The following is an 18,978-nucleotide window of genomic DNA, read 5'->3' on the forward strand; positions in this document are numbered from 1 at the left end:
GATAATGGGTGAGAAATAACGGAATAACCGAGAGGTCAATGTGGATAGCCAAAGCCAAGATAATCTAATCTTTTATCTCAAAAGCAAATTTTTGAGGTTGTGTTCTTTGAGTCTGTGTAGTGTATATCAATCATAATCCTCTCGTAATTTCACCTGAAAAATTTATTGATGAAAATTTTTTTTTTTACTTATATTCTAGCTGGAATATTTGTATGTTTTGTGGATATGAGTCATTTAGTACGCAATTTTTTATAATATAATTTTGTTGATTCAAATGTAAACAGCACGGTTTTTAGTGCGTGTAAAATGATAGAATTTCAACGCAAGGCATTGATTTCGATATTTTTAACATTGGTGCAGTGCTGATAGTGCTGTCTCTTTGCGCGTCAACTGCAAATGTTCTGAGTGCAGACAAATGTCATAAAAGTGTATTAAAAGTACAATAGGTATACATACTTACACAAGAGAAGAAGTTGTTGTTCGACTGTTCGAGTTTCAGCAATAGTCAAGCTTACGCAAATATTGGTACCAACAATTCCAGCAGTCAAACTCACTTAATGATATTGATGAATTTCCCGTACCAGAAAGGAAAGCATTGTAAAGCAAAGGATGCAATTAAATTTGAGTTCGTTGATCACAAACCAAAGCTGGCAATTTCGAATTGCGAAGCCAATAAAGCGGAAATTAGTTCTTCATTGAGAACTTTATTAACTCTCAACTAATAGATGTGGTCAAATCTATTTGCTTAACTCATTACTGTAATTCTTGAAATTGGATAATGAAACAGTGCAGTGGTGAGCACAATAAGTGGATATTTTCAAACAAAATATATGATATTGGAGAAATGAGAAAAATTCCATTTTAGTCTGGCACCCGCAATCTGTTGTAGCAAAAGTAAATTATATACTTTAGTGAGAAATAGAAACTCCGAGAAAAATATCCGAAATGTTTGTAATATATTTCCACAGGAGTCATTAATTAAAGTGAGCACAAAAATTTCTTCAAAAGATATTACACTCAATTGTATTTTGCCTCCAAACCACCAAATTCTTAAATGTTCAATAAACCCAAACAAGCACTTCGGGATCGCCAATATATCATGAAAATATATGCGTATGTATGTGTTTCACGGGATTAAGCAACATATGCGCTCATAAATGTATTTGCTGGCATCAAAATGGGATCAATAATCCTAAAATGTTAGTGCAAACAAGAGAAATTTGAACAATTTTACGCAAACATTCTGCCTGGAGGAGGTTTTCAGCTTTCTTATTCCATATTTATACACTACATTTATCTACGTGTGCGAACGTTCTTTTGTTAAAATTACCAAAGCACCCCTGCTGCTTTTATAGCACGTATGCTCATGATTTTATGGCGGATAGTAAAATTTGCCAAATTATGGACACTAAAGCGGTTAAGCGAACAAACACTTAAGCTTAAGTGTGGCAACGCTGAGCCATCGTCTCGAAGCAAAGGATAAGGCTCTTCGAAGTAACGGAGTGATATGTGTGCCTTATAAAATACAGAAATGACGCATACTTTAAGGTGCTTATTCGTGTAAATTTCAGTTAAAGTCTTATATACCGAGCTATATAGATTTATTGACATACTCAGTTTTCAGTGGCTTTATTATTGCTGGTAAATAAGCATGTGTATAAGAGTCGATTTGCTTCTTAGAAAAAAGTGCTATGATCGATATCATCGGCTTCATTTGCTTTTGCTGTGATTCTAATTATAAGCTGCATTTTTTCCTAAATTTCCAGACTTTAAGTCTCGGTTAAGCATTATAAGAAATGAATAATGAAAAGATAAAGTAAAATTTGATAAATGTATACATGTGTATGGTTGATTAAACGGTAATGTTCTTAATATATAAAATTTAACCATATGTCGAAAAACCATTCAATGCTTTATTAATTTTTTTGCTTAAGAGAAAGTCAATATAATTTAAAAACATGAGTAACACTTATATACGTATTTTATGACTCACTTTTAAGAAACATTTTGGCCTGGTTCTATGCTGGCTTATGTCTTTTGTACCATCCCAGCAGTTTAACATTATTTCCCACAGGTGATCAATTCGTGAACAAGTTTTACTCTTTATTGTTCTTTAAAAGGAATACATATAATCCATTTCAGTTTCATTGCTCTCACCACAAAGCTCACACTAAACGCTTTGCCTTATGCAAATGTTACAAAATGAACATCAATTGGGTGTTAATTGGGCTAAGCTCAGGCAAAAGTCAGCACCGCAAGCGCTTGTGACCACTTGTTAGTACATACATATCGAACAAAATACTGCACTGCCCACGACGTATGAGCAACATATTCCGACAAATTCACGAAACTTTGGCTGAGATAATATTGAAAAAACGTGTATGCACTCATACTGGTGAGGAAGCTAAATTTGCATAGAAAAACATTTTTTTGTAACTATTCGGACTTTAAATATCGCTCACACCCAACCAAATAACTGATTTTAAAACGAAAATAATATTCTTATTTAATAACCTAATATGTAAAATTTGTTCATAATGAATCCTCAATCTACCGAAGAAGTAAAGCTTGAAAGGAGGATAACCTTATCAAAAAGCAATGAAATTGCAGAGTAAAACAGTTTGGTTGTTGGTGCTATACACGGTGTATACCATATTCAGGATCATAACTGTAAGTAAGTGTTAATTTTTTTATTTATTTTTTTTCTTAGACGGCCTGTGAAGACATTGCGACAGCCGACTGACACTAAGGCCTCATGATTTTCAGCTAGCGTCAACGCCGTCGCTGCCTCTGTTACATCGAATTTGATTTTCGTTTGTAGGTTTTAGAGTTTCCGAAAGTTGCAGTTACGTATTCTTGATATTCTTGCTGTTTGTAAAATCTGACTACCGACTGCTGACTAATTGTTAATTTTGTCCTCAATCACTTCCCCAACGTAGCAGCACAAACTTCGATGAATATGATGGCGGGAATAACACCCGACAGCGAGGCCCAGTTTGCTTACTTTCTCTTCCACAAATATTTTCACCTTCTGAAATTATTTTTTTAATAAATTTGTTTTCAATCCAAAATATATAAATAATCATGGCACTTTCTTTGAATTAGAAGCTAAATTTTCTTAACATATTTTTTTCACTCGTTAATCCTCCTAATCTATAGTACTAAACTAATGCCAGTAAATATTATATATTGATTGTTGCAACAAAAATCCAATTTAAAATATGAACTTGCATAGTTATTTATACCGATAGAATGTACCCATATATTTGCTTATGTGTTGGTGTGAAGGCGGGAAAACAAGTAATAGTGAGCACGTATTGTGTAACTCCTCCATGACTAGCACACATACCCAATGAGGGCACATTATCTTCTCCCTAACAACACTTAACCTCAAACTGCCTATTGTCTTCTTGTATAGCATACAATTAGGGGCAGGTTAAAATCACTTAAAACCACACACTGTCAATTATACAAAGCTATTTTGGTGGAGAGATGAGTATAATTTTCCTTAATTTATGTTGGGTTTCAGGGTAAGCCGGTGAAGCCCACAAGCTCGCCGCATCCCACCACTTCACCATATCCTTCTCCATTACCTCCGTTTCACAAATTTCTATTGCTTAAATGTGCCGGCACAAACTCACCGGTTGCACTGAATAGCAAGCTAAGTACGTACAACAATAACAATTATTACACACCAAATATAAGAACACTATCTGAGACGAACAATGGATGCCATGGAGAGGCCTCTGTCTAGTTAACTCTGTGGTCGTCTACAATTTTGGATAAAGGCAAAGTGTCATCCCGTTTCTTTCGGCGTGGACCTTAATCTAAAGCTTTGTTCTCTGGGCTTTTGCAGTTTTAAGGTTTTTGTGCTTTTGTTATGTGATACAAACTCTCACATAACTCCGGAGCATATTAAATTCCTTATTTTGGTGCTTCTGAAGTTCAACGAACTCTTGTCATTGTCGGAACAAAAATTTATTATTCAGTATCAGTGCTGCTCGCAAGGCCTGGCTCATCTACTTATCCTTACTTTCATATATACTTATATATGTATATGTATTTACCTTTAAATTTTCTGCCTTCTCCCGATGGACATTTGTTTGCTGCCTGTCTTTTTGACTGGACTCATGGATATGGAATCTCCTTTTGCGAATAACGGTCAATTTAGCGTTGGTTTACCACTTGTATCCCGTCAATACAACGGTATTTAGGATGTTTCCCTTCGGTTGGCAGTTAAATTGCACATTTGTTGGAAATTTTATTTCACTGCAAATCGTAATATTTTTTGTAGCCGAATGTTCCACATTAAAAACTCGATTTTCTTGGACGGCTTCAATATAGCGATCAATAAAGCACTGTAGATGTACAGCGCTGCTGTTGCAACACTGTCTAAGAGGGAGAATCGAAATAAACAAAAAAGTATGAAGAACTTTGCGATAAAAGCATAATATTAACTAGGCTTCAGGAAACCAATAAAAATGCGCCTGAAGGACATGAACTGTACCAGAAGGATTCAGATGCAGGACTGTAAAATTTGGCATTAAAAATTTTATAGGTTACGCGGAACAAAGGCACTTGCGCTTGTTGCTCTGGAATCGCAAAAGCGAAAAACGAATAATCTTTGGTTTGTACAGATGAACTTATGAATATACTCAGATAGGCCGGCAATACAAGAAAATAACGGTAAAGCGGAATTTTAATAAATTAATCGTTCTCGTAAATTTCAATAATATGTTTAAATTCAAAGGTCAGGTGTTGTTTAACAGCTAATACTCGTATATAGATAATTCTGTATGGGCCTTGGTTTAACTGCAGAAGCTGAGCAGTAAAAGCACAAAATTTGCACATGAATGGAAACTGCAATAGTAAATTTTGCAAAAATATGCCGGTTGTTAACCGCTCATTTAGCCTTCTTTTTGACATTCCCTTCCTTAGTTTGTGAGTTTCAAATACTTTCATGGTGCATTTTCAAGCGTCATACTAACACATATAGCAAAAAATAATTTCTTTATATCACAATGTTACCATTTTGTTATTTTACCTGCCAACTGACCAGACATGTGGGAACAAGACTTTATTCGGTAACTACACAGTCTTTCCCTTCTCTTCTTACTAGCACCGTGTTAGCAACGCTATCTACCAAAGAGCACTCCACAAAAAGGCTTTATTTGAGATAAATTAATGATTTCACAGCTCTCCTTTTGGATTTTCTTTTCTATTAGTGTGCGCAATGATCGAGCCATATTCATGCTTTGGATTTTTCACCGCAGTCATTGGGGTATATATACAAATATGTTCGATGTGTTTGAAAGGCTGAAAGAGCAGAAAATCTATATATATAAAAGAAGGTTGATGTTAGTTACACCATTCAAAAGTCAAGAACGGCTGAACCGATTTGGCTGAAAATTGGTGGAGAGGTAGCTTAGAACACGGGTAAGGACATATGATACCTTTTAACTCTTTATGTGAAAATTTAATACAACTCATAAATACAAAAATTATATTATAAATCATAAGCATTTGTTTGTCTGTAGGAATCATTTGAATATATGCGTACAATTTTAAACAGATTCTTCCTCAAAAATAAAACTATTGCTAAATATTTGGAATTGAAGAAAAGAACTGCAACCAGATACGCAGTGAAATAGATTATAACTGGCGCAGTAATCAGTCGTTGAGTATGTATTATATCACGTGCATCCCGAAAGACTGATGTCATTACCTTTCCCGCCGCCTCTTTCGTTTTTCCACGCCTGAGAACCGGTTCATCAGGTTCATCATGTGCAGTCCACTACAATGACTGTCGATTGGACTCCAGTGGGAAATGATGGAGCTATGTTTCTATCACTGACGAAAAATTTCGGCTTTATTCCGATTAGAGAGCACTTAAACACTTCTCAGAATCAGTTATTCGTTGTTGTTTTTGTTGGATTTCTAAAACAACTACTTTGAACCAAAGGGGCACTGGACACACAGAGCTTGTTGTTATGCTAGCAATAACATATTCCAAAGCGAGGCAAATGCTCATGGCTATGAATGACGTAAGATGAAAATAAAGCGAACTCAAACCACAACTGCATCCCCGGCGGTGTTCCATCTACTCGCACTTTCGTTACCACAACGGCAAGTGCAACGGAAACGACCCAACACTCCTAGTGGCGAAGCAAATTTATTATATATGACAATATGGATGTAAATTATGGTGTGTGCATTAGCCCATATGGAAACCTACGCACGGTTTCATCGTTTGCACCTTTCCATCGCCATTCATGCAAGTGGTTTTGACGCCACTCCAAGCGTCGCTTTCAAAAGGAGGAATACGCACGTAAGCTAACATACAGACGAACTATGAAAGAAGTTAGAGGAGTTTCCGTGGGTTTTAGAGACTGGGAAAACGCTGTACATTCCGAGCAGTGTACTGTTTTGTAAATAGCCAGAACTGTCACTGTTATCTATGCGATCATTTGTGCTGTTGTTAGTTTTGCTATTGCGGTTACTCGCCAGGCTAATGCAAGCATCATTTAAAGCCATTTTAAAGTCTCATGATTCATTTAAAAATCTTGAACTTCGTAATATGAGTGCAAGTAGATGTGTGGAAATAAAGATAACGAACTACCATGGAAATACGCATAATAATAAAAGAACCGAAATAGGAAGAGTGAGTGTTTTTGGTGTCCTTTCAATTCCGCAAATATAGTAAATTAGAAGAAAGTTGGCGCGAATATTTCGCACTTGGCATTCGAAGCGCTGGGTTTTGCCAGTAGCAAAATTCCTCATTGGGGTGGCTGGCGCTCAAAATCAAATTAAGAGATTCTGTTTGCACATTTGGTAGTATTTTTCACTCACTGCTTTGTTGGCGTTTTTAGGTTTTTTGTTTTATGCAGCAGTTGCATAGTAAGTGTAATGTGCAAATCGACGGTGAAATGCAAATAAAAAAAGTGTTGAGGAACTTGTCGTGCAACTTCCGGGCAGTTCTACGCCCCAGCAACAACAGAAATATGATAAACGGTCCAAAAAATTATGGCAAGAGAACCAGCAAACCAAAATGCCATAATTGCTTACAGAGAATATAAAGGCAAAACAAGCAAAACAAAATTTAAAAAGTAAAGAAACAAAATAAAAAAACTTTTTTTGAAACCATTTCGACTTTTTGCTTTTTGATAATTTTATGCAAAAGAAAAAAACAAAAAAGGCAGACGGAATAACGTCACTGTGCTGTGATATTCAATTTAGAAATTCATTTTATCTGTCAACAACAAACTCTTTTAAATAAAGTAAAGCTTTTTAGATATTAGCGAAATGCGATCCTAAACAAACTGAAGTTGAAAGAAGAGAACTCAATAGAGCCCTTTTAAAAGTGTAGAGTATTGGTGAGGAGTGTGATGGTGAGTATGAGTAACATCAATTGCTTATCAATTACGTAGTCTTGTACCTTGATGTAAGAGTAACACACATGCCTATGAAGCATTGAGCACACCTATGTATATATGTACATACATTAGCATACATCAAACCTGTTTGCATTATAAGCAAATTGTGCATTCTCGAAGTTAGGAAGTTAACGCTTTGTTTTCAATATTTATAATGACGCAAACAAAAAACACGATTACTAGCGTTTTATTAGCCAATACAAAATCACACAATTAAATGAAATGAGGAGACGGCTGATTCTTCACACATAAATACATACATATAAAAGGGACCAAATTTCTTGCGAACGTTGTGTGAGTAAAATATAAAACATGGCAATTAATATTTCGTTGAAGACTTTAAGCTGACATTTGCATTAATTGCGTTTATTGTTTCGTTTGATGCACTTGAAAACACACGCCCCTCCACAATAACCGGTCAGAGACATATACAAATACAACAAACATGCCGCGTTCAATAAATTTCCGTAAATCAAGGAAAAATCGTAAATATTTCATGGCCAACCCGTACGTACATATGCTGATTTTATTATCAGATAAATTCTAAAAATTCAGATAGATATCGAGTTCCATAAAAATTGTGTTGACATTTACAGCGTCGCCCACACATTTGTAGTTTGATTTCTTTTTTTACCTACACCCATACATGTATTCCAGCGCGTTGATGCATTGGCTTCGAGTACCCATTCTTCCAAACACATTGCTCATACGCCTCAGCCTACCATCGGCACAGCACGCGGAACGTAATTAGTAAAAACAGATGCCCAAAATAAACTATCTAAACTTAAACTGGTTTATTTTGACAGCCATTTCATTAGTTAATTTCAATTTAACTAGCCACATACAATCTTTTGTTGTTTTTTTCTAAAACATCCGCAGGCAGACGAGCAGAGACCAGGGTAAATCTTTAATTGAACTATGTGCTTTCTACATATGCCTAATTTCAACCATAAAATCACAAATGAAGTACCGTTGGTACCAATTGGGATCCCATTTTCGAATGAAGTACCATAGAGATGAGAGATTGAGAAGATGAGTTAGTTCATTCTTGTGTCTTCAAAAAAGATTTTTAACTGAAATTTCGGTGATTACATATATCAGCAACTTTACAACCTCCGAGTCCATTGCAGTCAAAACTGGCGACAGATTTTGGTAATGGTGAATAATTCGTAACATATTGAAGAAAAGCAGACATCACTTCATTATATCTTAGACCTAGTCTTAATGAAAATTAAAGTGCAATAAGTCAAAGTTGACTCTCTTTTTAAAAACGGAAAAGAGAACGTCAGGTAAGATTAAAACGAAGCATAAATTGTTCAAATTTTGTGGGAGAACTTTTGAAGTTTTAACCTAAACACTTTGAATTCACATCGAATTAACCACAATCCGGTGTCTAATCATAATATATAATAATGGAGAATAAAAACAAAAAAAAACTAAAATGAAATGAAATGAATGAAAATGTATAACAGCAGCGGTCTTTCGAATTTTAGTCAGACACACACGCCTGCACTTACAATTTTTAAAAATGCGCGTGGCGGCAATGCTATCAGGTCACCAAATTCATTTAAATTCATTCGTCCATGAATGGAATTGTCGGAAAATCAAAAGCCATTAGAGGCCAGTATTTGAATTTATGTGAAGCAAAAGAGCACACGGAAATCGCAAAAATTACTGTTCCATAACAAAATCTAAAATTATGTAATGCGATTGTGATGTATCATTGAACACTTTCCGGTATTGAAAATATCCCCATGCTAGGAATTAGGTTTACTTTTATGTTTTATTTCTGGCAGCAATCAGCCAAAATTATTTCACGATATGTCAAATAATGCAAATGAATATGTGGATATGCACAAGTGCACAATTTTACTATATTTTGACAAAATAGTGTGTCTGATTATGGAATACGACAACAAAAAAGTCACAATAATACCAATGTTATTATAACTAATGACATTTTATAAACATGTGTTTGTTTCTCCGCATAATCCTCCACAGACATAACTCCCCCACACCAGATTTGACGAATATCACCAACAAGCAGCCAGCATTGTATTACTATTTACACTTAGAAGGCGATGATATACACGTTTAGCGAGGCGATGATATCCCGCACCATTTTGGGTGTCTGAAAGTGTTGTGTGTGCATCATTAATAGCGTTAAAATCAGCAGTGTAAACATCGTTAGGAGCCAACGGCTGTTTGGTGTTGCATCATCTCTGAATAATTTAGGACCTACAGTGTGTTAGAAGCATATGCGCTACGTAATGCATGCAACGTACTTATGCAACATGTGCGCTTGTGTTTTTTCCTATTTCATATGCAGTCCTTTCCACTAAACAAGCAATGTGACCTTTTGCTTTACATTCTGCATTAACTGGAAAGCTTTTAAGCCGCTTATAAGGAATAATGAGATAAAGATGTTGATGATTTTTTGTTTCTCTGTAATTATTGGAAGGAATTTTTATTTGCGCTTTAGTTACGTTACATCTTGGTACACATTTTTTAGATTAGTCGGCTCTAAGAGTATTAGGAATGTCATTATCAATTGAGTTTACTAATTTCCAGGGTTATTCTCCTCTCTACCAGAGTAGACTCTAAAAAATAAGAGTTTGAACAAATTCTGAAAAAGTTCAACAAAATAACTCTGATCTGACATTACTTATCGATGGAATCGATTTTTACAAATTTTACATTTCGTTCGGCGAATTCAGTTTTTCTTTCGATTTGTAAGGATTTTGTTGATTTGCATTTTGAATATTTGAGGTTAATGAAGTTTTCACTCGAGTTATCGCTTGACGAAGAGATGTGAAACCAATTCGGTAATCATTTTGCTCCTCCTCTGTGCAGAAGAAAGTAAGGTGTATGAGTCTTCCACATATTATTCGAAGGATAGTAGTAACAGTAAGAGTATGAGTCTCCCACAATTTATTTTCTTCCATCATGCCAACTAATAATTACGCATTCGCCTGGGTGCTCTCAAATGTATAACTAAACTTGGAACTGGCATGTGTTGTATATCATAAATCAAGTTAATAAGTTCAAGAGTAGTTATTTTTTAATTTTTATTTCCATAATTTTTATTTATGGAACAAGAGTTTAGAGTATTCTATGCTATGGCAGACGTACTTCTGTGTATTCGTCTACTTATATAAATAGGCTTCTCCTCCGTTTCCTCTTTTCCCTCCCATTTCGCACTTAAAGCCATCTTGGTGGTTTGTGGATTTTGCTACTTAAGGCATTTTTGAGAATATTTGAATATTGACACTATGGCCGCAGGCATCGTGTTGGTTGTGCATTACTTGCAACGTGTTTTTGTTGTCGGTTGTTCTGCGTAGTAATATTGGCAAAATTATGGCTGCTTACGTGGTTGAACACACATGTTGAGAGCATCTGTCGGCATCCAAATGGCTTTAAGAATAATTATGTGGCTAAGTGCGTTTTCAAGTTGAAATGGCTCTATAAAATTTGGTGATTTACTGGTGTGAGCGCAGTACATGCTATTCTTAAAATAATTCTAAGAGAAAGCAATAAAATGGATTGAGAAAAGTTTTTTAGATATTTTAGTAAAATACGGAACTATTAAGTGTTTGCGGACTGAAACTGCTGGAATGTAATGTTTGCACATATTGCTGTACATTGGCGAATGAGCAATCTCAAATGTAAGCAAGAGCATATTTTAAAAAAAAAAGATAAGGGAGAAAAAGAGTATGAAACATTCTGATAAATTATTGAAAAATATTGCTGAAACCCAAAAAATATTATAAATGCAGTAAAGGGGAAAACTCAGTTCATGTACTTTTGAAAAAGCAAGCAGCTGCTAGTAGGAAAAGGAGTCAAAATTTCATATTTACTATCATTGATCGAAGTTTCATATCCCATCGTTTTTTGACTCCACTGAGAAGTGATTGCTGGGTGCAGTCAACCAGTGAAATAAAGTTATTTTCAATAAATTTGTTGTTGCAAATTTTTAAATGATCGAAGTAGTCTAAATTCAGAAAATTCAGATTACATACAACCGTTATTTTGTTTGCAAAGTGTGTGTTCAGGCTGAGCCGAGCAGAACCAAATCTGAATGTCTCACCTTGGATGATTATGTGTTGTAGGTGTGGGCGGGAAAAGAGTCTGAGAAAAGGATCAGGCCGTCTGCATAATTTATGCTGTGAAATTTTTCCAACTGAAACTCACTAGTTCTTTGCTTCTTCGCTGCTGGCTTCTACATGCTAGCTTTTCATGCCCCTCTTGGGTTTTGGGGTGCCGACACTCATCGCATTATAATCACTTGTGTAAACACCACTAAGAGTCGACGGCTGTTTTTGGTTGCAACATGTCTGAGCAGTTTTTGCTTGTAGGATATTGTAACACATTCGTTTGAACATACATGTGCAGCCAAAAACCTCTGTGTGCTCTGCTGTATTCATAAGCCACTGAAAAAGCTCTGGCGTGTATTATAGCATATGCTAAATTCTTTTGTTTTAAGTTTTCATATCGACTCATGAAGTTTTTAAAAGACTCATTAAGCATAAAGAGTGCTTTGTTGCTCCTAATTTGCTCAATGTGTGCAGTTTGAATTTCAGAGTTCATTCATCCCAGACTAATATACATAAGAATACTGGTACCTTATTTCCGTGCCGATACCATTTAGACTTTAAGTTTAACATTTATTCTAGTTGATCGGCGTTTGGAAGCTTCAATCCAACTTACCGTGAGTGCCACGAAGCATATGCAACATTTTCATTGAGTTCAAAGCCTAAACTCACTTCTTTTAAATTTATCACCTATTTGCATGCAAATGTTTTATTCCTGCTTTATGAATTCATAAATCAAAAATGACCTTTACGTCAAATAGCTTGCAGCTTCACCAAAGCGGTCGTTGTTGTTATAAAATCATTCAGAGTGAAGCTCTTCAATATAAAAACGGTAATGCAGAAGCGCACGTTCATCAGAAGCAAATTGCTTTATTACACTTACGATTAAAATGATGCGGATAGAGCGGGTAGAGTAATTGCATACACCTTAGATTAATGGGTTGGCGATTTAATCGAGTTGCTGAACAGTATAATGGCCAGTGATAATTGAATCAGTATTTAATTTCTCCCCGCTTTTTCACAATAAAGAGAATATTAATTTATTTACATCCTTCAAGTTAATTTTAATACACTCTTATAGCGGTTGAAAGTCACCTAGGTGAGATTAGAAAATATTATTTGAAATTTTATGTCAATAATTAAAACGGCAAGCTAAAAATACTATGGTTGTGGTAAAAGTTCTGGTTTTTACTAGAGCTGCACTCGGCTGAAATCTAACCTGCATAAAAGTGAAATGCAAAATAACTGAAAAATTATATCTCACCGAACAAACGCCGTTTTGACCTTTCGGCCAATTCAAGCATTCATGCTGGAGTTCTATTGCAGTTTTCATTTCATTTTGCGTCAACCTGTCCAAATAGGTGAATGAATATTTTCGCCTTTTCGCTGTTAAATTGCACATTGTTGAAATTTGCATTTCGTTTTATTTGCCTATGCTGCTTCTGGCGGATGACTTATGAAATGCTTTGCAAGTAAAATCGCAGATTCCAATAATTCCAAACTCAAATCGATTGAATGCCCGTCGATTTAAAAGTCAATGCAATGTGGTTGAGGACAGCGGTAGTGCGAGGAGGTAACACGATCCCCAATGAATCAAAGTGAGTTTGGATGATTGAACCATTGCTTGTACAATAAGGCAGGCATCATGAGCAAACAGAAACTGAGCTGTCATTACACTTTTCCCAGTACACTAGGCTTCAGTGGTCGCTGATGAATGAATACATTTGCGAGTTGCAAGCCAAAATCACCTTCTTTACTTGACTAAATTGCAATGTTGAATGAAAGTCAATTTCGGCAGCGCAAACTTAGCTCAAAACTCTTCAAGCTGGGGTGGTCGCTTGAGAGGCATTTCTAGGAATATATTACAAGCTAAAATGTTGCTCATACGCCCAGGTGTAGTGAACACGGACTTCATTGAGTCCTGTAGACAACCAATCCCACTACATCAATTCGGGAGACAAAGGAAAACTTTCCACAGACATTTGCTATTAACTCATTCCAAGAATCTACTTCTGCTATTGCTGCTCCTCTGCGTTTGATTGACAAGAAAATGCAATTTAATTTTGTGTATGTACAACTTGTAAAGTTTTTCAGAACAAATGACCAAGTGACGAAGACTTGTAGCAATTTCTGATAGGTGGAAATTGAAATTGGGGGTTTTTAAGTTGATCGATAATTAAAAGCTGAAGACGAATAACCAAAACAATGAATTATAAGCAATAAATGCCCTGCGACAATGAAGTGCAAGTTAACAAATTGGAACAGTCTGGAGAACCGAGCGATTTGGGAAGGATTGTGATAAGTGCTGGCTAACCCCTATTCTCGGTTCCCTTTAATACGGACTAAATGTTGTGTGCGCGACGAAGTGCAGAACAAGATATAGTGCGGAGAGTATATTATGTTATGTCTCCTTTCTATTTTCTCTCTGCTTTCAGTTTGCTTTTATAATAAGTTAGAGAAAACTTTCCAAAATGAATGTTTTTCGTTGGATTTTCAGCTCTTCTTATTTTGCTAAAAAATTGAGTAATTATTGCTGGCGCTTGTCTGAAATTTCGCGCTGAAAACTATCACAAAAACTTGTTGGTGTGAGTTTTATTCCCTTAAGTGCCGTTTAAATTTGAGTATTTATATCGGCGAGTGGAGTAAGTGAGGCTACAGTGGTAAACGCAGAAAAGAACTTAATTGCGTCAATTGTAGTTTCCGGAGAAGTAAAGTAGAAAAAATTTATGACTTTTAGCGCAGAAAATATTTTTCGTTGACGTAGATTCTACTGCTAAAACGGAGAAAACCTAAATGACTTAATATTGACACTGGATTTGTGTGTACCCTTCATGACTTTTTAACTTTTTTATTTGCAAAATTTCCTCTTACGCTTATTACAATGTTTTTATTACAATTAAAACATTTTTATAAAAACTTTAAGTAAATGAAATGCCAATTTCAGTGCATATTCATCACAAGGGTTTTCTATTCAAATTTAGTTCATTACTTACCAATACTTCTTCACAATTTATTAATCTTGGGTTGGTGTTTGGTGCTGACACCATTACTACCAAATGCTGCAAAAGTTCACTGCTGAACCATTGAATGGTGTAGCTCATAATAAATGAAAAAGAGTGCTCGCCCTCTTATGCATTAGCGAAGTGCACAAATTATAGAAAAGTTCAGCAAAAGGTTTCTAAGGTTATCTTAGCAAACTTCGTAATACCAAGCGCTTCACCGACCAACTTCGGTGTCTCACTGGGTATATTTTACGCGGCAATCTTCCGTACATACTCATTTATATTTTCCAACTTTCAGAAAGTAATTTTACCCTTACCTACAAGTACGCATACACACTGAGGGACTTTGATCCTGCGAGAAACCATGGAATGACTAAAAAGTGTAAAAAGCCGAAGTGTCACTTTTAATGGAATTTATGTTTGTGATTTAGCGCCAATCGGAGATAGAGGAAGTGAGGGTGTTCACGGTTGGTTAATTTCCGAGTAAAAGTTGTTTTTTGCCATTAGCGAGTTAGTGTTTACGCAGCATTTCAACATTGTATTAAATTGGTCCAACAAGTTGCGAGTATAGTACGTTTCGTTCTGTGTGTCCGCTCTTCCTTCAGCGATTTGCTTAAGACTCGTGAGCCGCAGTGATTGGCAATTCTTGCCACAGAGAGTTTAAAAGACGCTGTGTGCGGTGACGGATGCAGTGAAAGACGGAAAACAAAAATGTCAAGTTGAAAGTGGGAAAGGGTCAAGCGAATTGTAGAACTTTCAGGTTAGGCTCATATAAAAACAAATTTTTATCATATTTGCTTAAATAAATTAATAAAGCATTATCAAAGTCTCATCACATTATACTTAATATTTTATTCTAAAAAGAAACGTATAAGGATCATCTTTGATCTTATTCTGCCCCTTAATTTATAGAAAATGAACAGGAAACAGAAAAATAAAATGCAGCTCGTTATCATTAAGATGGTGATGTATGTATATACTAATATATTTTCTAGAGTTATGTCTTTATCAAATTTACTTAAATTTAATAATCAAGGTGTAAGAAAACGTTCAACAATTCGCGCTCTATATTCTGTGAGCCCGATGCCATAACACTTAAGATTACGTAAGCATCTTCCGCCTCCCACTCTAGACAACAATAAAGTGTATGCAAATGTATGTGGAAATATTTTAAGTTTGTGCGCATTGTTCCCAGAATTATTACACGCCGATTGTTGCATGCAAATTGCATTTGCTCAACGAAATTCACATTTTCCCGCTTATGTAGATGCCTCACGTTCATACGTGTTTGTGCCGGCAGCTTGTGCGCACGTTTCTAGTAGTTGGTTATGCAATTTGTGTTGCACATACGTCATGTCAGCCAAATTTATATCAACAACAGCAGCAGCGACAAACATAACTGTATTTCGCTTAAGTGCACACATTTTGCCATTACTCACTTAATTCGTAAATAATGTATCTTGCGACTTGCATACATTAGCTCAGTGCCTCAAATGCCTACCCCAGTACATACCAATTTCATCATTCATAATAATTTTTTTTTCTTTGAGTTATAAAATTCATAAGACATAAAAAATGTTCCCAAAAATAATCAAACTTTAACTGTTAATATCTTTTAAACGTTTGGGTTTACGAAAAAATCATAATAGACCTTTTTTGTAGAGCATTCAATTTCCTACAAAATCTAAGGAACAAGATATTTTTTCAAGTAGTTGGAAGCGATATATAAATTTTTCAATCTGATAATAAGAAAAAATAGAAAACTGTATGTAGGGGGACCTTCCCGTTACAATTAACTCATGTTTTTGGAGAGGCTTTCTTAGAGGTGTCTAGGAACCTATTTTTCCAAGTACCAAACGAAAAAAAAAAAATTTTTTTTTGAATCACTCTAAGGTACATATGTATATGCATAACGAGGGGTCTTATAATGTAAAATGCAATATTAACACACAACTTACCGAGCGCTTAATTTTGCCCAGGCACTGCGAAGATGGGTTAATTAATAGTTTTGACGTCAGCTAAGCACAAAAAGCTTTCTGAAAATGTAAATATTTTCGAAAAAATATGTATTGAACTACAGGTTAGAGTAAAGTGTTGTACTCCCACAAATGTGTGTCTAAGCTTCCCACTTTTTATTAATTCTAGCTCACGTACATATTCTACGTTTATTATTGTTGCATGACATGTGATATTAGGGGGCGAGTTTATGTTTTTGTTTAGCTAACAAAATCGGACTTTGCTTAATCCCGGGGAGTGAAAGCGAAGATATATTCATCCGACAATAAATTGAGAAAGTAAATACGTGCAACAACTCCATTAAAAATACTTAATATAATAACAATTTCTTTATTTAGTATTTCATTTCAAGAAGCTTTTAGTTTAGCATATAAATTATTAAGAGTAATTTACAACAGAGCGTGCACGAAAGAAAACAAAATGTTAACAACGACCCCTTAAACATTCTTCTGACAAAATAATTGTTTTTAGTCAATAAACTTTAATATTTATTTATTGTTCAAATCTCACAAATTCTCCTAACAAGCCTGACCCCCGCATGACCCTCTACAATTCTCGAAACGACACTCTCTGCGGTGATTTGAAGACAAAGTACTGTTGCTGTCGGGAGCACAGTTGTCATAAAAATGTAATGAATGTGGCATTAAAAACAATTTGGGAATCAGTGCCGTCTGTGTGCAGACCGGCTGCTTAGTGTAAGTGGCTGAACGCTAGAGAAACAGAGTGGAAAATAAAAACTGAATGGCAGTAGTGAAAGGGACAAAGACACTGGCAGAAACAAGAGGATGCGAATACCATCAAATGCTGCAATAACATCAGCAGATTCAAACATTCGTACTAAAGTAGTTGCACGCCTTCGAGGGAATCTTCGGAGTGCAACAAAAATGTTGAAAACTCAATTGAAGCAATGTAAATGGCCAAAGATATGCGGTGATTTCTCAAGTTTTGGTTTTGTGGTATATATGTCCATATATAGTAAAGGGAATCGCTTGTGAAATGTACATGATAGTGGTTTAATTTTTATCGAAAAAGTGTGCGTTGCATTTTGTAAAGATTCGTCAGAAAGTGCGAAGATAGTCGTCTCTTTCCTATCGCATAGGTCATGTTTTAAAATACTTAAATAGTATCGAAATTCTGTTTAACGTCCGAAACATATAAAAGTATATGTCTTATGTCTTACAAAAGCAAAAATTTCTATTTATACTATAGTTACCACTGAAAGATTGTAGAACAGGCAACGAGAAATCAACTCAACATGGTCTTTATAAGTATAAACCTTCCCACTATTTCCATTAGTTTAAGGTATTAGAAAACAGCAATGAATATACAAGGTCCGCTCCACAGTAAACAGGACTTTAAAAACGAAACAGAACAAATGATTTTTTCGGCAAAATCAATTTATTTTATTCAAATTTGCACGGTCCAAAAGCATGTCGAACGATTGTTTTAGCTCGTTGGCCGGTATGGCCGCCAGTATGCTGGTGCAAGCCTTTTGAATGGCCTCTACGTCTGCATAACGCTTTCCTTTCATGAGCAAATGCATTTTTCCGAAAAGGAAGAAGTCACTCGGTGTCATATCAGGTGGATGTTCCATGAATTTCAATGATGATTTCGGCTGATTTTTGATCATTTCAAGTACAGTTTCGATGGAATTTCCGGTGATCACAAATTTTCATTGGCCCACATGTTGATCGTCATTTATGTCCTCACGACCACTTTGAAAACGTTGCGACCACCAGTGCACTCTGCTAGATGTTAATTTAGGATTTCAAATCATCGCCATAAACTTGTTTCATCAATTGATGAAGTTTCCGGTTTCGGATTTTGTAAAAGTTTTTCTAATTTTGAAAACAAAATTTCATCGCCATCAACGTTGGCTCTTTGTTCGAAGCTCATTTTCGCACCGATAACACAAATATACTGACACTTAAAACGCAATAAATTCACTTCCAATTGATGAAATGTCACGAAATTCTCACTGGACAATTCACAAAGATAGCAGATTCGAACAAACCAGTCGACATATAGATGGCGCCGCCAGAGGGCGCTAGATTTAAAAAGTCCTGTTTACTTTGGAACGCTCTTTGTATTATGATAAGCTCGAGTTCGCATTGAGGTTGTTGAAAATACCAAAACAACTTACTTGACTTCATTGACAAAATGAGTGTTTAGACTCTTTCAACGAAGTAAATATAGTAAGTGATAATTATTTGAGCATCCTGAAACGACTTCCTTGCTCTTACATATGTCCCACACAGATCGCAGAGTGAGGATGAAAAATTAAATTAATTCAAGTTGCCAGCTCGCTTAAATATGTGCCACCATTTTGCAGCATCTAAGAAAATATACGTATATTTATTCAATATCCAAAAATATGGAGGGCGATTTAGCGAAATTTACGACGATAGACCACCAAGTTCTAAATATCTGGCAACA

Source organism: Bactrocera neohumeralis, chromosome 5 (genome assembly GCF_024586455.1).
Source record: "Bactrocera neohumeralis isolate Rockhampton chromosome 5, APGP_CSIRO_Bneo_wtdbg2-racon-allhic-juicebox.fasta_v2, whole genome shotgun sequence".
In the NCBI taxonomy this organism is placed as follows: domain Eukaryota; kingdom Metazoa; phylum Arthropoda; class Insecta; order Diptera; family Tephritidae; genus Bactrocera; species Bactrocera neohumeralis.